Source organism: Podarcis liolepis, assembly GCF_965112155.1.
Source record: "Podarcis liolepis genome assembly, chromosome: 7".
NCBI lineage: Eukaryota > Metazoa > Chordata > Lepidosauria > Squamata > Lacertidae > Podarcis > Podarcis liolepis.
The window spans coordinates 34,342,770-34,358,571 of record NC_139561.1 but is presented as its reverse complement, the minus strand read 5'-3'; positions in this window follow the sequence as shown (position 1 = coordinate 34,358,571).

The window sequence follows — 15,802 nt, the reverse complement described above, 5'->3', positions numbered from 1 at the left end:
TGTGTCCCAATGGAAAAGATCTCACAGACTCTTTGGACTCTGTCCAGTAATGTATCACTGAATGAAGTCTAGCCAGCTGGGAATTTGGCGTGAGCCTCCGTAACTGAACCCCCAAGAGAAATTTCCCTCAACCAGATTCCACGGACTTGTTTCTGTCTGTCTTTAGCAAGATAGCTACTTCAGTCTCCTGTTATTGATGGCATGGCAGGTAGCAGTGGTGGGTGAAAAGTTTTGCAACAGTAAGCAGAGAACTGTAGCTCAGTGGCCAAGGGCACGATACGCATGCCAAAGACCCAGGTTCAATCCTCAGCATCTCCAGGGGGCTATAGAAAAGGAAACCCACGACCAATGCAGTGCTCCACCAGGTGTCCTGTCAACACCCCAACTTCATCACCAGCCCACCTTGGTTCCCCACAGTAAGTGACAGCTGTGCAGTGAATCAAGTGGCTATTAGTGGCTATAAAACATACCACCTTGATATATTTTTATGGAAGTGTGGGTTATAAATATGTAAATAGATAAAATGAAGAGATGCCATTTAAAATTCACCCTTCTTTGAATTTTGTGATACAGTTCTCCCCATCCCTTGTCCTTGATAAAATGGAGTTTATGAGGAGGATAATGCTGTGTGGGTCAGATCCTCTGGAACTATATGGGAATGGAGCTGGAGGCAGAATCCTACCATCCCATAGAACTCAATTTGCATAAAAGAAATAAAAGGCACAACCTTGTAGCTGACTTCTCTCCCCCCCACCGCCCCCCGGAGAAGCTGGAGTCTCCTTGTGTAGGGTTTCACATGAAAAATGTAGCGCTCCTACGTAAATATTTCAGGGGTAATGATCCCTTTTTGCAATTTAAGGGAAGTGGAGCAAATGTAAATTCAGCTAATGGGAGTTCGTGTAGCCATCGTTATAAACTAACGGCTTCTCACTGTATTCTGAAGGGAATGGTCAATAATAGGAGATTAATGATTCGGGTGCCATAAAGTAAAATCAATAGAAAGATAAACCTGCAACAAGGCCTGGGCTTGTTTGTGTTAAGTTCTCATTTCCCCCCATGCAAGTTCTCCTGTTGTTGTTGTTGTTTTAAAAATTATTACAGTATTATTATTCAGAACTCTGTCTTAAAACACAAACACAGAACTCTTTCAGGCAGCAGAGGTCTGCTAGATGCATCAGTGAAGAAGAAAATGGGAAGGGAGAGCCAGTTTTATGGATTATTTTATCTCCACAACATTTGGGATGCTTGCCAAACGTGAGGCCTGTATAAGAACCTAAGAAGAGACTGTTAGGTCAGTCTGGTGGCCCATCTAGTACAGATTATCACAGTTCCAACCAGATGCCATCAAGCCGGATTCAAGCCCAAGAGCACTCTTCCCACTGGAGATTCTCAACAGGTAACATTGAGAAGCATACTGTGGGAATGTTCAGGGTGGCAGGAGAGGATATATTATTTATTAATATCCTTCCTAACTTGCGCTAGCAAGTTCCTTTACTTAGCAGAGTTTACATTCCCCTTTTACATGCACAGCAGATAGCTGGTCGCAGGCTTGTGTGAGCCTCTCACTATTATACAATTCAGTCTGTCTCAGATTGAATTATATGTTCCTGGTAAGTTCCCTTGAATCCTTCTTAAAAGAATAAAGACACCACAATCTTATTCTGAGTCAATAAAAGAAGTTTACAGTCAAACCTCTTCTTACTTCTGCCTCCGCTCACGTCCATTTCGCCCAACGTCCGCGGCAAACCCGGAAGTAACTGGCGGGTTTGCCGCTGTTCACACATGTGCAGAAGCGGGCAATCGTCGCCCACTCCTCCGCACAACGGTGTCTCTCCCAGCGACCTGTTTCGACTTCCAGACAAGCCTCTGGAACGGATTGAGTAGAGGTTCCACTGTACTCACATCAGTTCACAGTTGGATTCCTGAAGGCATACTTAGTTACAAATATGTACATGTGGATCTACCCCATATGGGGGGGGGGAATCCCAGCTGGAAGCTAGCAGAGCAGTCCTAGCTAGAAGCTGGTCAAATGAAGAAGGAACTCAAAAAGAGAGAGGCCAGAGTGTGACAGAATGTTAGGAATCAGCTTCTTTAGGTAAGATAATAATTAAACCACATTAAGCGCAGGGGGTGAGGTAAAAAATGCATTGCTTCTGATTTATATGCAGCCGGCTGGAGCAGGGCTCTGAATGCCAAGAGCAGTAGACGGTTTGACTCTGTCCAGTTGTCAGTTTATGTGGTGAAAAATGACTTCCTTCCCCCTCAGATCACAGAGATTGTACAATTGTGATTTTAATCAATCCAGCACAAGATTCGTCTGATCTCACTGGAGAGAGAGAGAAAGAAGGAGAGAGAGAGAGAATCTATATATCCACACAGACCAATAATCTTATCTCCGGCGCATGCATCTAGAGAGGGAGAACCCCCTAGAGAGCCTAGATTAAGGATGAGCATCACTGCCTTGTCTGTGTGCTTTAATTTATTTATTTATCGGGCACGGACTCTGACGTAGAGGCAGGGAGACGTTGCCCTCGCTCAGAATTACCAGCGAAGCCTCTTGTGGCTTGTCGTGAGCGGAGAGGAATCTGCGACAAGAATCAGAGGCAGAACAGCCGCCGAAGCCACATCATTTGTCTTTCATGAAATAGGAGGGGAGAGAGAGTGATGGTCGCAAGGCTGGATGCCTTTTGTTTTGAAGATGTTCGTAAGCTCTCGTCAATTACTTGCTGGCCGACATGTTGTTCTTGATCCATAGCCTGCTCTGAGCACAAGGATTTGTGGCTGGGTGACGCTTCCAGGAACATTGAAATACTGGATTTGTTTCTGGGGTGGGTAAGGGGAAACCATGCGGCCCTCCGAATGTTGGACTACAAGTCCCATCATATCTGCTCACGGGCCATGCTGGCTGAGGCTGATGGGAGTTGGTGTCCAAAAGAGTTGGAGGGCACCAGGATGCCAAAGGCTGCAATAGAGGAAGGGCAGGAGGTGATGTTCAATGGCTCTCCCTTCTTCCTGCAGCTTCTTGTACCTTGGAAAGTCATGGGAACCTTCTGAAAAAGCTGCTCCAGAAAGTAGGGGGACCCTGCAGAGCAGCAAAGGAGGTGGTGCTGGCTGGTGATGCAAGGGGAATCTGGAAAATCACATCCCACCATCTTCCAGTGGAAGCCTGTGCTGGAAACCTTCTGTTCATGGGCCTTTGCAGTGGCAGTGAAATGCTGTTCCTGTCAGGGAGGTTTACCTGGCCGCCATCATTACATACTTTAAGCACCTGGTGAAAACATGTATCTGAAGGAGCGTCTCCACCCCCATCGTTTAGCCCAGACACTGAGGTCCGGCTCCGAGGGCCTTCTGGCGGTTCCCTCACTGCGAGAAGTGAAACTACAGGGAACCAAGCAGAGGGCCTTCTCGGTAGTGGCGCCCACCCTGTGGAATACCCTCCCATCAGATGTAAAGGAAATAAACAATATCTGACTTTTAGAAGACATCTGAAGGCAGCCCGGTTTAGGGAAGTTTTTAATGTTTAATCACTTATTATTATTATTATTATTATTATTATTATTATTATTATTATTATTAAGATTCTGTTGGAAGCCGCTCAGAGTAGCAGGGGAAACCCAGCCAGATGGGCAGGGTATAAATTCTTCTTCTTCTTCTTCTTCTTCTTCTTCTTCTTCTTCTTCTTCTTCTTCTTCTTCTTCTTCTTCTCCTCCTCCTCCTCCTCCTCCTCCTCCTCCTCCTCCTCCTCCTCCATCTCCATTTTAACCAGGTCTTTTCACTATCTGTGGTCTTTTTGAACAAGTGGGATGGCTGAATATGGTCCCCCCCCTTTTAAAAAAACAACAACAACCACACACACAAAATGTTGGTTTTAATGTATGAGTGTTTTTTGCTTAAAATATGGCAGATCACTGTCAGTTGTCGTGGCAAAAAAAGAGGAGACAAGTGAATTTCATTAATCAATGTCAGGAGTGGGGAGCCTCAGATCCAGGGGTTGTATGTGTCTCTGCAGGCCTTTCGGTCAGGCCCTCACTGGCCCTGCCTTGAACCCTCCTTAAGTGTTTTCACCTGGATGGAGGATGATGGAGAGAGTATGTGCAAGTGTGTGTAGCAGCCAGCCAGCTTGCTGCAGAAAGGAAAACTTTTTAGCAGAGGAAGACAGCTCAGTTGGTTACAGCGTGGTGCTGATAATGTCAAGGTTGCAAGTTCAATCCTGTATAGAACAGCTGCGTATTGTTTGGACAAGTTGATCCTCAGAGTCCCTTCCAACTCTACAGTTCTGGGATTCATTGCTCTGTCAGTGTGGTGTAGTGGTTAAAAGTGGTAGATTCGTAATCTGGGGAACCGGGTTCGCTTCCCTGCTCCTCCACATGCAGCTGCTGGGTGACCTTGGGCTAGTCACACTTCTTTGAAGTCTCTCAGCCCCACTCACCTCACAGAGTGTTTGTTGTGGGGGAGGAAGGGAAAGGAGAATGTTAGCTGCTTTGAGACTCCTTCGGGTAGTGATAAAGTGGGATATCAAATCCAAACTCTTCTTCCTCTTCTTCTGCCTGCTTTTGCCTCCTGCCTCACACCTGTGCCGTGTGGCTATCAGAAGGTTGCCCAAAAGGGAATGTTCCTCTTGGGACTGAAAAAAAAAATGGTTCTGCCTCCCCTGCTTTAAGTTTTCAGCCCATACCTTTGCTGGGGTAGAAGGACTGGGTTCTTGAGCCATGACGTTCCCCTCTATCCACAACTCCTTTTTCCAGCTTCCTCTCTAACACACACACACACACACACACACACACACACACCCCTTCTCCTTCTCACCACTGCAAGTGCATTAAAATAGCAGATATGAGCGGGGAAAGATCCTCCCCTTAACCTGCACTTCTCTTTCTCTCCCTTCCCCTGCCCAGCAGATAATGGCTTGTCGGCTTCAGTTGCCGGCAATGGCATGCTCGAGCCCCGCTTGCTTAACACAGGACAAGTGCATCTATTTTCATCTGTCAGCTTTTAGAGCTACGCTGGAGCATGGAAGTGCCATTTTGAGGAGCCGACCCAGCATTTCATGAACAAAAGCAATAATGGATGAGATTTGAGTTAAGTCAGTGTAAATAATGCAAATAGCATTCGGTGTTTGGAGGATGCATAAAATGGCAGCGTTTCACCACCACGGTGCCATATTCCTCTTTGGCCTCTCAAAACAAACGCTCGGCCCCTGTTGAAGAGGAGATATCTGCCACAAATCACGTGCTATCGTGCCCTATTAGTGAACTGGGGAGGGCTGCCTGAAACTCTTGCCTGATAGAACTTGTGGAATAGGAAGGGGGGGGGGGAGATAATAGCAAAAAGCTCCAGCTCTCCAGCTCAAAATTTGGTTCTCCTGCTCAAAACTCCTTTCTTTCTTATCTCCCACCCCCCACATTTGCTCAAAAGGTGCTATGGAATAAATTTGGCTGCATGTAATAAGATGACCTATTTGTAAAATAATGAAACATGAACAGAGAAGGGAAAAGATACAGGGACAGCTATTTTCATTTCCTGCCTGGATTCATGTAGCAACTGTTGCAGTTTCATTTAATTTTTATGTTTATTTCCCACCTTGGAACTCGAGGTGGCAAACATCCCTCTCCCCCTTTTCTTGTCCTCACAACAACCATGCGAGGCAGGTGAAACTGAGAGGGAGCGACTGGCCTAAGGTCACCTAGTGAGCTTCACAGCCCAAGTGGGGATTTGAACCCTGGTCTTACTGGTCCTATAGTCCGACAGACTACAGCTTCCATCAGCCCCTGGCAGAATGGCCAGCATACCCTCCAACCTCCTGCTGATCAAGATCAGGATGCAAGGTTATTTTTTATTCCAAGCTCTCGCTGGAACCAACTGAAACACGCAAGAGTGTGAGACCAAAAAAAGGAGCACCTTTTGGTCCAGGGCTCTGGCACGAGCCAGCTAATTTGTTCAAGAGTGTGGGATGAAAGAATGAGAATATTTTGGTTTGGTGCGAGCCATCTGCCTCATGCCAGAGTGCTGGATCAAAAATATGGGCCATTCCGGGATCCAATCAGATGCCGAGATGGCTTCTCTAATTCCGGGGTGTCCCGCTCAGTTTGAGATGGTTGAGAGGCATGGGCCAGTGATCAGGAATGATATGAGTTGTATTTGTGTGTAAAATGTAGCCTACTGTGAAAAGGTAAAATGGTATGTTTTGCTCCACCCACTTTTGCCTCTGGCCCCACCCACCACTGACATGTGGCCTCTGGAAGTTTGCCCCAAAGGAAATGTGGTGCTCAGGCTGAAACAAGTTCCCTAGTGGAACTAGAAAAGCGGTGAGGGGAATTCACTTCTCATCAAGATTAAAGAGCAAAAGGTACCAGGCAGGGGCATTCCAAGGCAGCGGCAGGCAGCATGCTCTGGGTGCCATTCCAAAGTTGGGGTGACAAAATGCTGACCCCTGATCAGCGGCACCTCCTGGGGGGTGCGCCACTCGCTGTGCACTCTCTGGGACACGTGCCACACCCCGCAGGCAGCATGCTGCACCCCCTTGGATGCACGCCACGCCCCCTCGGACGCGTGCCGCTCCGGGTACTGAAGCAGGTTGCTCCTCTTTTGGTACCAGGAAAAGAATCCAGGAGGATAAAGCCCTGCACTGAATTTTTCTGGAATCCCTAGCAACAACTGAAGAGGTCTGTCATTTTCATGCTTTGCTGGTGGACTTCCAAAAGACATCCGGCCAGCCACTGTAGGAAGCAGGAGAGAAGACAGATTGGCTAAATATTGGGAAGAACTTCCTAATGATGTTGGGCTGTGGACTGAACTGCCTTTGAGAGTGGTGGGCTCTCCTCCTTGCAGGTTTTCAAATAGAGGTTGGATGGTCCTCTGCTAGGGATTCTTTAGCTGGGGGGGGGGGATGTCCCTGCACTGCAGTGGGTTGGACCTCAGGGCCCCTTCCAACTCTACAATTCTATGGTTCTACGACCTTCCATCTGAACCAGCGGGGCTTGTTTTGTCTTCTCTCTCAGTCTTTGCCACTTCCAGACAAAAATAGCTCCAAGTGTGTGGACTCAGCTTATCCTTTTCAAAGTGTGTGTGTGGGGTGTGTGGGTGTGTTTGTTTGCTCAGAGTCTTTTTCAAGCCCACCAAGGTAATCCTGGGCCTGGCCGAGTTGTCACATGATTTATTTTTTTTATATAAGAACGTAAGTGGCACAGGAGACTCACATTGTTTTCTGACAGATTGTCAAGCCCCCGGCAAATATTGCTAGCCTGGGCACATCACATTCAAGCTGTGGTAGATTTTAGTGGAAGGATGGCTGACTGCACACGCATCAGGCTGCTTTCCCCATTTGTCTGTGTGTCTGTGTCTCTCCCCACCCCCGTCTCCTCTTTTTAGCTTTCATATGCTGTGACTCAGGCTGCTGCCTTTCGCTTCTGAACAGGCACTGACAACTCCTTGGGGGTAGCCTTTAGATACAATTTCAGGAGAGTTCACGGAGGTACTGCAAGTATGTGGTTGTTTTTTTTAAAAGCATGGAAGAAGGAGGGAGAGAGAGGCCTTGATATCTTTAGCATTTCTCAGTGGTTCATTGCACTGCATATTCCTTGCTCCCCTCCCCTGAATTTAAACAACAGACCCCTTTGAAATAACCTGAATCAAACTCCTTCAGCTTTGTTATACTTATTCTCTCAATGCATTTCTAGCCCACCTTTTTATCCCTCCGATGAGCTGAAGGGATCTTCTCTCCCTCCTCATGTAATCCCCACAAGAACCCTGTAAGGTGGGTTAAGCTGGGATGCTGAGTGTCTGGCCCAAGGTCACCTAGTGGGCTTCACTGCTTCTAGGGGAGCTGAACCCTGGTCTCCCAGGTCCTAGTCCAAAACTTCCAACCACTACACCACACTGGCTCAGACCATATCTTCAGCCCACACCTCCAACCTCAGTGTCAGCTGATGGAGTTATAGTCCAACAACACTGGACAACAACAAGAAGCTGAGCCTTTTAGTGCCATTGGCCCAGTCCTGTGGAAGGCTCTGTGAGTACCTTCGGTGGCAACTTTTAAAGGCCTGCTGAAAAGATTTCTATTCCGTCGGGCCTATGCAGGCAATTAAGGACACATCCTTCCACAATAGTATCTGTTTTTTAACTTTTTTATACTGTGGTACCTCAGGTTAAGAACTTAATTCATTCTGGAGGTCCGTTCTTAACCTGAAACTATTCTTAGCCTGAGGTACCACTTTAGCTAATGGGGCCTCCCGCTGCCGCTGCCGTGCGATTTCTGTTCTCATCCTGAAGTAAAGTTCTTAACCCGAGGTACTATTTCTGGGTTAGCGGAGTCTGTAACCTGAAGCATCTGTAACCCGAGGTACCACTGTATATGGTTTTTATTGTACAGTTTTATGCTTTATTTCTGTAAATTGCACACACACACACACACACACACACACACACATATATATATATATGAGACCTAGTGGAATATCAACATATGTTAAAACAAATAAGTTGTGGCTAGTGCAGAATGCAAAGGCTCAACTGCTAACTGGGACAGAGGATCGCCACACTATCATGCCAGTTCAGAAATAATTACACTGGTTGTCCATTACCAACCATGCTAAGTTCAAGGTGTTGGAACCGGTCTATATATTCACATACAGGATGGAACCAGGACACCAACACTATAGTCTTACATCTTCTATAGCTCTGGCAGATACCATCTCATCAGGTCCACTTCATGTAAAGCAGGATTCTAATCTTTAGTGATTCAGACCCCTGGAAACTTCCTCACATTACATACCAGACTGGCACTATCTCTATTTCAGCACCCACCCTCTTTTGTTTTAAGTACAATCAATGTTATTTAAAAATCTATATATTTAATTTTTCAGATTTAAAAAATTTACAATTATCAAACAACCAACATAGAAAAAGAATTCTGAGGAATCTCCTGAACTTCCCTCCTCACCTTTCTGGGTCATTATATTAACCTTTTCCTCCTGCATCTTGTCTATTAATCCAAATCTTTTAAATCTCTATTGTACCCAAAATTCAACATTAAGCTACAAGTGTTATTCCAATCCTACTAATAATTTTAATTGTTCACTATGGTTTTTAAAGTAAATTATATATTTTCACCATTTCTTATTAAAATTTTGGTCTTCCTGATTTCTTATTCTTCTGGTCATTGCGTGGCTATTCCCTCCCCCACCACAGATAGGTAAATGAAGACACAGGACACCGGAATTTAGGTTAATGGGCGAAAATGGCCACAACTTTATTGATTACAGGCACGAGTGGTATTGGCTTTAGGCATTGGCCCTACCAGACTAACCGGTCTAACCGGTGAGGGTTAAGCACCAACAGGGGGAGCCACCCGAGATGCATATCCCTAGGCGCTCCCCGAGGGGTTACCGCTCGGGGGCGCGCTTTAGGCCCTAGCCTCCGTAGGTTTCAGACGAGGCGACGCCCCTCGGAGTCCTTTAACGAACTACCCTCCAAGCCTTGGGGGAGGTGATGGCGCTCCTCCCCCCCGATCTCATCTGCATGACAATACCCCTGCCAATGCCTACCGCCAAAACCCATGAGTTGTGACGTTTTGCTACGAGGTAGGCGAAAAAACCAAGTGGCTTCAAATTCCAGCCAATTAGCCAAATGGAAAAACTCCTACCAGGCCCCTTGCGGCGACCAGCCGAAACCCATAGCAAAGTCAAGGACGAACCTAAAGGGCGGGTGGGTGGGAAACCGCGTTGTGAAGGAAGGGAAAAGGGGCGAGCCGGGGGCTGCCCTGGCCTTAAATGGCCCGTAACAGGCCCGCCCCTGCTGCCGGCCGATTGGCTGGCGGGCGAGGGTATGCTAATGAAGGGGAATCCCCTGCTCCCGCGAGCGGGAGTGTGGGCGGGGTCGTGAGCCCGCAACCCCACCCCCTCCTGATATTCGGTAGTGGCATTATTGCCAATTCGGCATAGTCCATCCATTTAATCTGCCATTCTTCTCTGGTAAGTACTCTGTCTTCTATCCATCTCTGGGCTAGTAACAGAAAAAGATCCATTATCAACAAGTCTTTGAAGTGGATATTTTAATCCTAGCCTGTATCTGATTTGGTTTTGAAATTGCTTTTTATGTGAAATTGCCTTAATTGTTTTTATATACATTTTTATTGTTGATATTTTTATTATTTCAGAATTAAAATCATTTTGAGATGTTGCATAGGAAGCAACTCATAAATGGAGTGATAAAGAAAGAAAGAAAGAAAGAAAGAAAGAAAGCATTCCTGCTTTCTCCCAAAAGAAAGAGGAAATCTGCCAAAACATAGCTTAACATGATATAGTTATTTGTTCTTGTTTTCTGGGGTTTTTGTTCACCCCTAAAGTTTTTATTCAGTCCCATTACTTTGGTGGATATATATATATAACCTTCCTTTATCTGAAACCCCATAAAAGGTAAGTCAATAACTACACCACCTCATTAATGAGAACTTCAAAAGATATATGTTACGCTTTCATCCCATCTGGCTTCCATGGCCTCTCCGAGGCATGCATCAGTAATAATGAATTGTCTGCCCAAAATATATCTTTTTACAGTAGAGCAAGTAGCTCTTTCTGCTGATGCAAATCAAAGACCTTTCTGCCTCTAATATTTAAATGGGAAATGGTATTATTGCTATTTAGTTTTATGCCTGATAATCAAGGTGGCTTTTTCACTTCATTAAACCTTTGCCGTTCTCCCTTGTCTCATAGAGAGACTGGTGGCAAACAGCAGCAGTCCAGGGCCTCAGCCTTTTCCGTTCGTATTTCCCCTTTCCCTGGCTTTTCATAAAATAAAACCAGAGCCAATGGAAGCCACATTTGTCAACCCACAGAAATGATGCAAACTCACATAACACTTTTGTCTTGCATAACTTGTTCTGTTATTGTTACCATTGGCTCAGGGAAAAATAGGTATAAAAGGAGAATTCTTGGGTTACCAAGATCCAAGTTTGGGGCAGAGAGCCCCGGCACAGGTTTAAAATCACAAAATATGCAGCAATGTAAATCATGGAAATATAGCATGTTAGACCTTTAAAGTATGCCCTTCCAAGTTCCTTCCAAAATTTCCCTCTTCCCTCACCACAGGAAGACACCACATGTTTGAGAACACTGGCAGGAAAGCTTACTCTATGGCCTTAACCCCTTCATTCATTAATTAGACTTATATGAGGATGTGCTGAATCATGCCAAACACAGAGGCTATGCTCTGCCTCTACAGTCATGCTTCTAATAGCACTTGCTGGAAACCACGGGAAGGAAAGGTGTTCTTGTGCTTGGGCCCTGCTTTGGGGGGGCATGTGGTTGGCCATGGGAAGAACAGGATACTGGAGTGGATGGGCTGGCCTGATCCAGCTGGCTCTTATTAGGTTTGTATGAGTCTTACTGCTGCTGCCCGGGGTTGCTTTTTCATCTCTGTGTGGGCAAAGACAGGATACCAATAATGTTCCACAATTACAGTGGTGCCTGGGGTTACAGATGCTTCAGGTTACAGAGGCTTCAGGTTACAGACTCTGCTAACCCAGAAATAGTACCTTGGGTTAAGAACTTTGCTTCAGGATGAGAACAGAAATTGCTTCAGGATGAGAACAGAAATTGCACAGCAGCAGTGTGGCAGCAGTGGTACCTCAGGTTAAGAACAGTTTCAGGTTAAGAACGGACCTCCAGAACGAATTAAGTTCTTAACCAGAGGTACCACTGTATATATTTATCCTTCTCCTAAGTGCAGGAAGGTTGTTTGCAGGCCTATTTTCCACAGGCAAATGGAAGAATTGTGTCCTCTCTCCCTTTCTCCTCCATTTTCTCATTTCTGGAATCAATAGGCAGCAGAGCACTGCAGTTAGCCGGCAGGTCACTTAAGGCTGGGGAGAAGCTTGACATTTACCAATGAGAAAAAAGGGCCTTTCCTTCAGATTGGCTTTTCTGGTTAGCGCTGCTACTCACATGATATTTCCAATCTACACAGGGCCAGCACGTCGCATTTCAGTGCTTGAGGAGAAATGGGAAGTGCAGCCTTGCCCTGCTTGCCAAGGCACCTCCGCCAATGGAAGAGGAATGACACCAATATTGGCGCTGAATTCTGGTGGGATCTCATTGCTTCATGGGTGCACCAGGCCTGCATGTACACCTGTACAGGGAAGCAGGAAAAGTACTTTTTTGGGTAAATGGATGGTCCCAGGGCATGTACATCAGCGATGGGGAACCTGTGCACACGCACACCCAAATGTTGCTCAACTATAAGAACCCACCTCCCCTGACCATTGGCCTTGCAAAGTGGGGCAGATGAGAGTTGGAGCCTAGAAACATCTGGAGGGTCACAGGTTCCTGCTCCCTGTTCTGCAAAGATAGAAATGAAAAGGTGTTTCTTTATTCTGAAAATTATGTAATAGAACGCAAAGGAAAACAGAATGGGAACAGAAGTTATTGCTGTTCATTTGTTCATCCCAGATCTGAAAGGCCGTCTCCTTCCCTACAGACCCTCTAGGGTTCTGAGATGGGCAGAGGGAGCCCAGTGTTCTCACAGGCTCAAGGGTGTTGGTCTGAGAGAAGGCATTCCCTGTGGTGGCCCCTAAACTGTGGAACTCCCTTCCCACAGATTTGCACCTGGCATGCACACCTCAAAATTCATCCTGCCACTAAAATGTGAAATGAAGGTGGCCTTTGTGCCCCCTCATTTGTATTTGAAATCCTTATAATTATGCAGAAAGGCTGAGTGGACCTGTCCATAATTATAACTTTGAGCTGCTAGTCATCTCTGGATGTTGTTGCTATCAAATGATGGTGAACATATCCATCAGCCAAGTCAAGGGAAAAGTGCTTAATTGCAGTGAAATCCAGTGATATATATAACATGTGTAAACTAGCTCTGTGCTAAGGATGTAAGATGTCGCTGTTCTCTGTTCTGTCCTCTATTTGCCACATGCAGCACTGTTTCCATTATGCTGCAGTTCGTCTACTGCCCCAAGTACATTATTCACTGTGATGAAATTACATAACTTACGTAAATTACGTAAATAGCATATGTCACTTCGTTACTACCTTAGTCCACACCTTTCATTTCTATGCAAAGTAAACACAATGCAAAGGGTGTGTGTGTGTGTAATCAATTATGTATCTTTGTGGACTAAAAGCCACAACAATAGCAAATGCCAATCATATCCTCTAGACTGATTTCTGTTCCAGATGTAGGCTGAATAACTGAACATCTGGGATTTCTGCTTCTGTTTTTATCAGAATTGTCCAGCACCCCAACTCTGAGCTGCTAGCCAGCAGTCCGGGTAGGAAATAGTTACACCCAGAGACAACCATCCATCCCCTCTCCAGCCAATCCATTACTCCCTGGCCCACCCAGCAGTGGCTAATTTATAGATTCCCAATCCAGTAGAAATCAATCACGGCGGAGGGAAGACAGCCTAGGAAATTCTGCTACATGAAAGTTTTGGCCTGGGGACTTGCTCATCTATCTATAAGACCACTAGGGAGACAGGGCAGCTCTGAAACTGATTTTGGCTATCAGAGGTTTTCCGACTATGCAAGCATTTTGGATCCAGCTGAAATCCATGCCTAATGTATTCTCAATTAGCTATTAAATGTGGGTGATAGGTTTCTTTGCCGGGGTGGGGTGGGAAGTTAAATAACACTCTGACTGTTTGTTTACAGTCATCTTTCTCAAAAGCTCTCCCTCACTTGAAATGCCGGTGACACGCTGCATTATTTGTCCTGCGTTTGAAAATCTTGCAATGCCAAAGAACATGACAGCACATGTTTTCGACCTTCTGCTGCTGACCTTGTAACTAATATGCTCCAATATCTTCTGCTGCAGACGATAAGGTTGACTAAATCAGATCTGTTTCGAGCCATTGGGCATTCGTCCACAATGCTAAAACCAATTGCAATGAGGTCATTTTTTTCACACAGTGAATCTATAATAGTTTTTGTCTCATGCTGTCTGATTTATATTTTTGGCAAAAAGTGTTGGTTTCCCTGAAACTGAAAAGGGGTTTTCTTTTTTTACAAGAAATAGATCCCCCCCCTCTCCCTCTCCCTAGGCACTTAATATTTCATACATGCAACCATTCATATTGTTTCACCATTTCCTCTTTAATCTGCCCTATATTGGTCTCTTTTATTATTTACAACATGAACCAGATTTATGTTGATAGTGGTATTAAGGAAAATACATAAAGAAGCCTCATTCCCTACATAATGTAAGCAAGGCCATGAATTTGACCTTCAGGTCTCATTCTCCTGTCAGTGTGGATATCAAATGGACTATGTTAGAAGGAACATACCACTTCCCCCAAGACAATGGTGATGCCTGCTTTCACAATGTGGTGGTCCTATGAAGCCTGTTCTTTCCCTTCCACTTTCCTTCTGTCTACACACACAGTTCCAGAACATTTATCACCTGAGGCCCTTCTTTGGGTGTCCTATTGGAGGCAGGCACAGCTGGTGATGACAGGAGGATGGGCCTTTTCAATGGTGGCACCTCATTCATGGAATGCTCTCCCCGAGGAAGCACGTCATGTGCCATTGTTGTCTGTTTCTAAGGCAGGCAAAAGCATCCTTATTTACCCAGCTTTATGGTTTTTAGATACAGTGGTTCTCAAATGCTTTGGTTCTCAAACTCCGAAAACCCGGAAGTAAGTTTTCTGGTTTTCAAATGTTTTTGGGAAGCTGAACATCCGATTTGGCTGTCAGCTATTGTTTCCGGGGCACCTGCACCAGTCAGAAGCTGTGCCTTGGTTTTTGAACATTTTGGAAGTCAAATGGACTTCTGGAACTGATTAAGTTTGGCACTTTTTTTTTTGCTATTTTGCGTTTTTGTTTTTGAGGCTTTTTTGATTAATTTGTTTTTGTGACTGTGTGGAACCCAATTCAGCTACTGATTGATTGATTGATTGATTGTGTGACTGTGGAAATTGATAAAAGCCTCCCATCCAAACGCCGACTATCATTAGTGCAGGTAATAAAAAATATATAATTTTAATTTTTATCATCTACAATACTGTCTTATTTATTTTATAGTACAGTACATTGATTGCTGCTTTCATTTTATGGATCAATGGTCTCGTTAGATAGTAAAATTCATGTTAAATTGCTGTTTTAGGGGTTGTTTTTAAAAGTCTGGAACGGATTAATTCGTTTTGCATTACTTTCTATGGGAAAGCATGCCTTGGTTTTGGAACGCTTTGGTTTTGGAACAGACTTCCGGAACGGATTAAGTTTGAGAACCAAGGTACCACTGTACTGCTATGTCAGCAGTCTTTGTTATGCTCAGGGTTGAAAGTGGGGTGGATAGGACTTATTCCTTTTAAATATTTGGTCTTGTGAACATTTAAAATTTTGTGTATTGATGTTTTTATCTGATTTTAATGTATTCGTGATTTTATTTTACTATGTATGCCACCTTGAGGCACTTGAGTGCAGAAACGCTAATGCTCACAGGTGTTTAGGGCTGTGTTGTGTTGAAATAGGATTGTGTCAAATATTAAAGCGATTGAAGACTAGGGATCTTGGTGAGAACATTTTCCCCAAACCACATACAGAGTGCAAATTCCAGAGGGGTAAGGTGTGTTAGGGTAGAATCCTAATATTTGCTGCTTCCCAGCAGAACTGATTGGAGCACCAGGGTCAGTGCCACATCTTCAACCCTTCTAAGCATGCTAACCATGGAGGAAGATGGGAGGGGGAGCAGACAGTTTGCTGCACCAGTTGAGAGCTGGTGCAACCATTGGGCTCAAATTGCATCCAATGCAGTCATGTGACAGCAGTGAGGCCAGTTTGGAACTTAATGGACCTAAGAA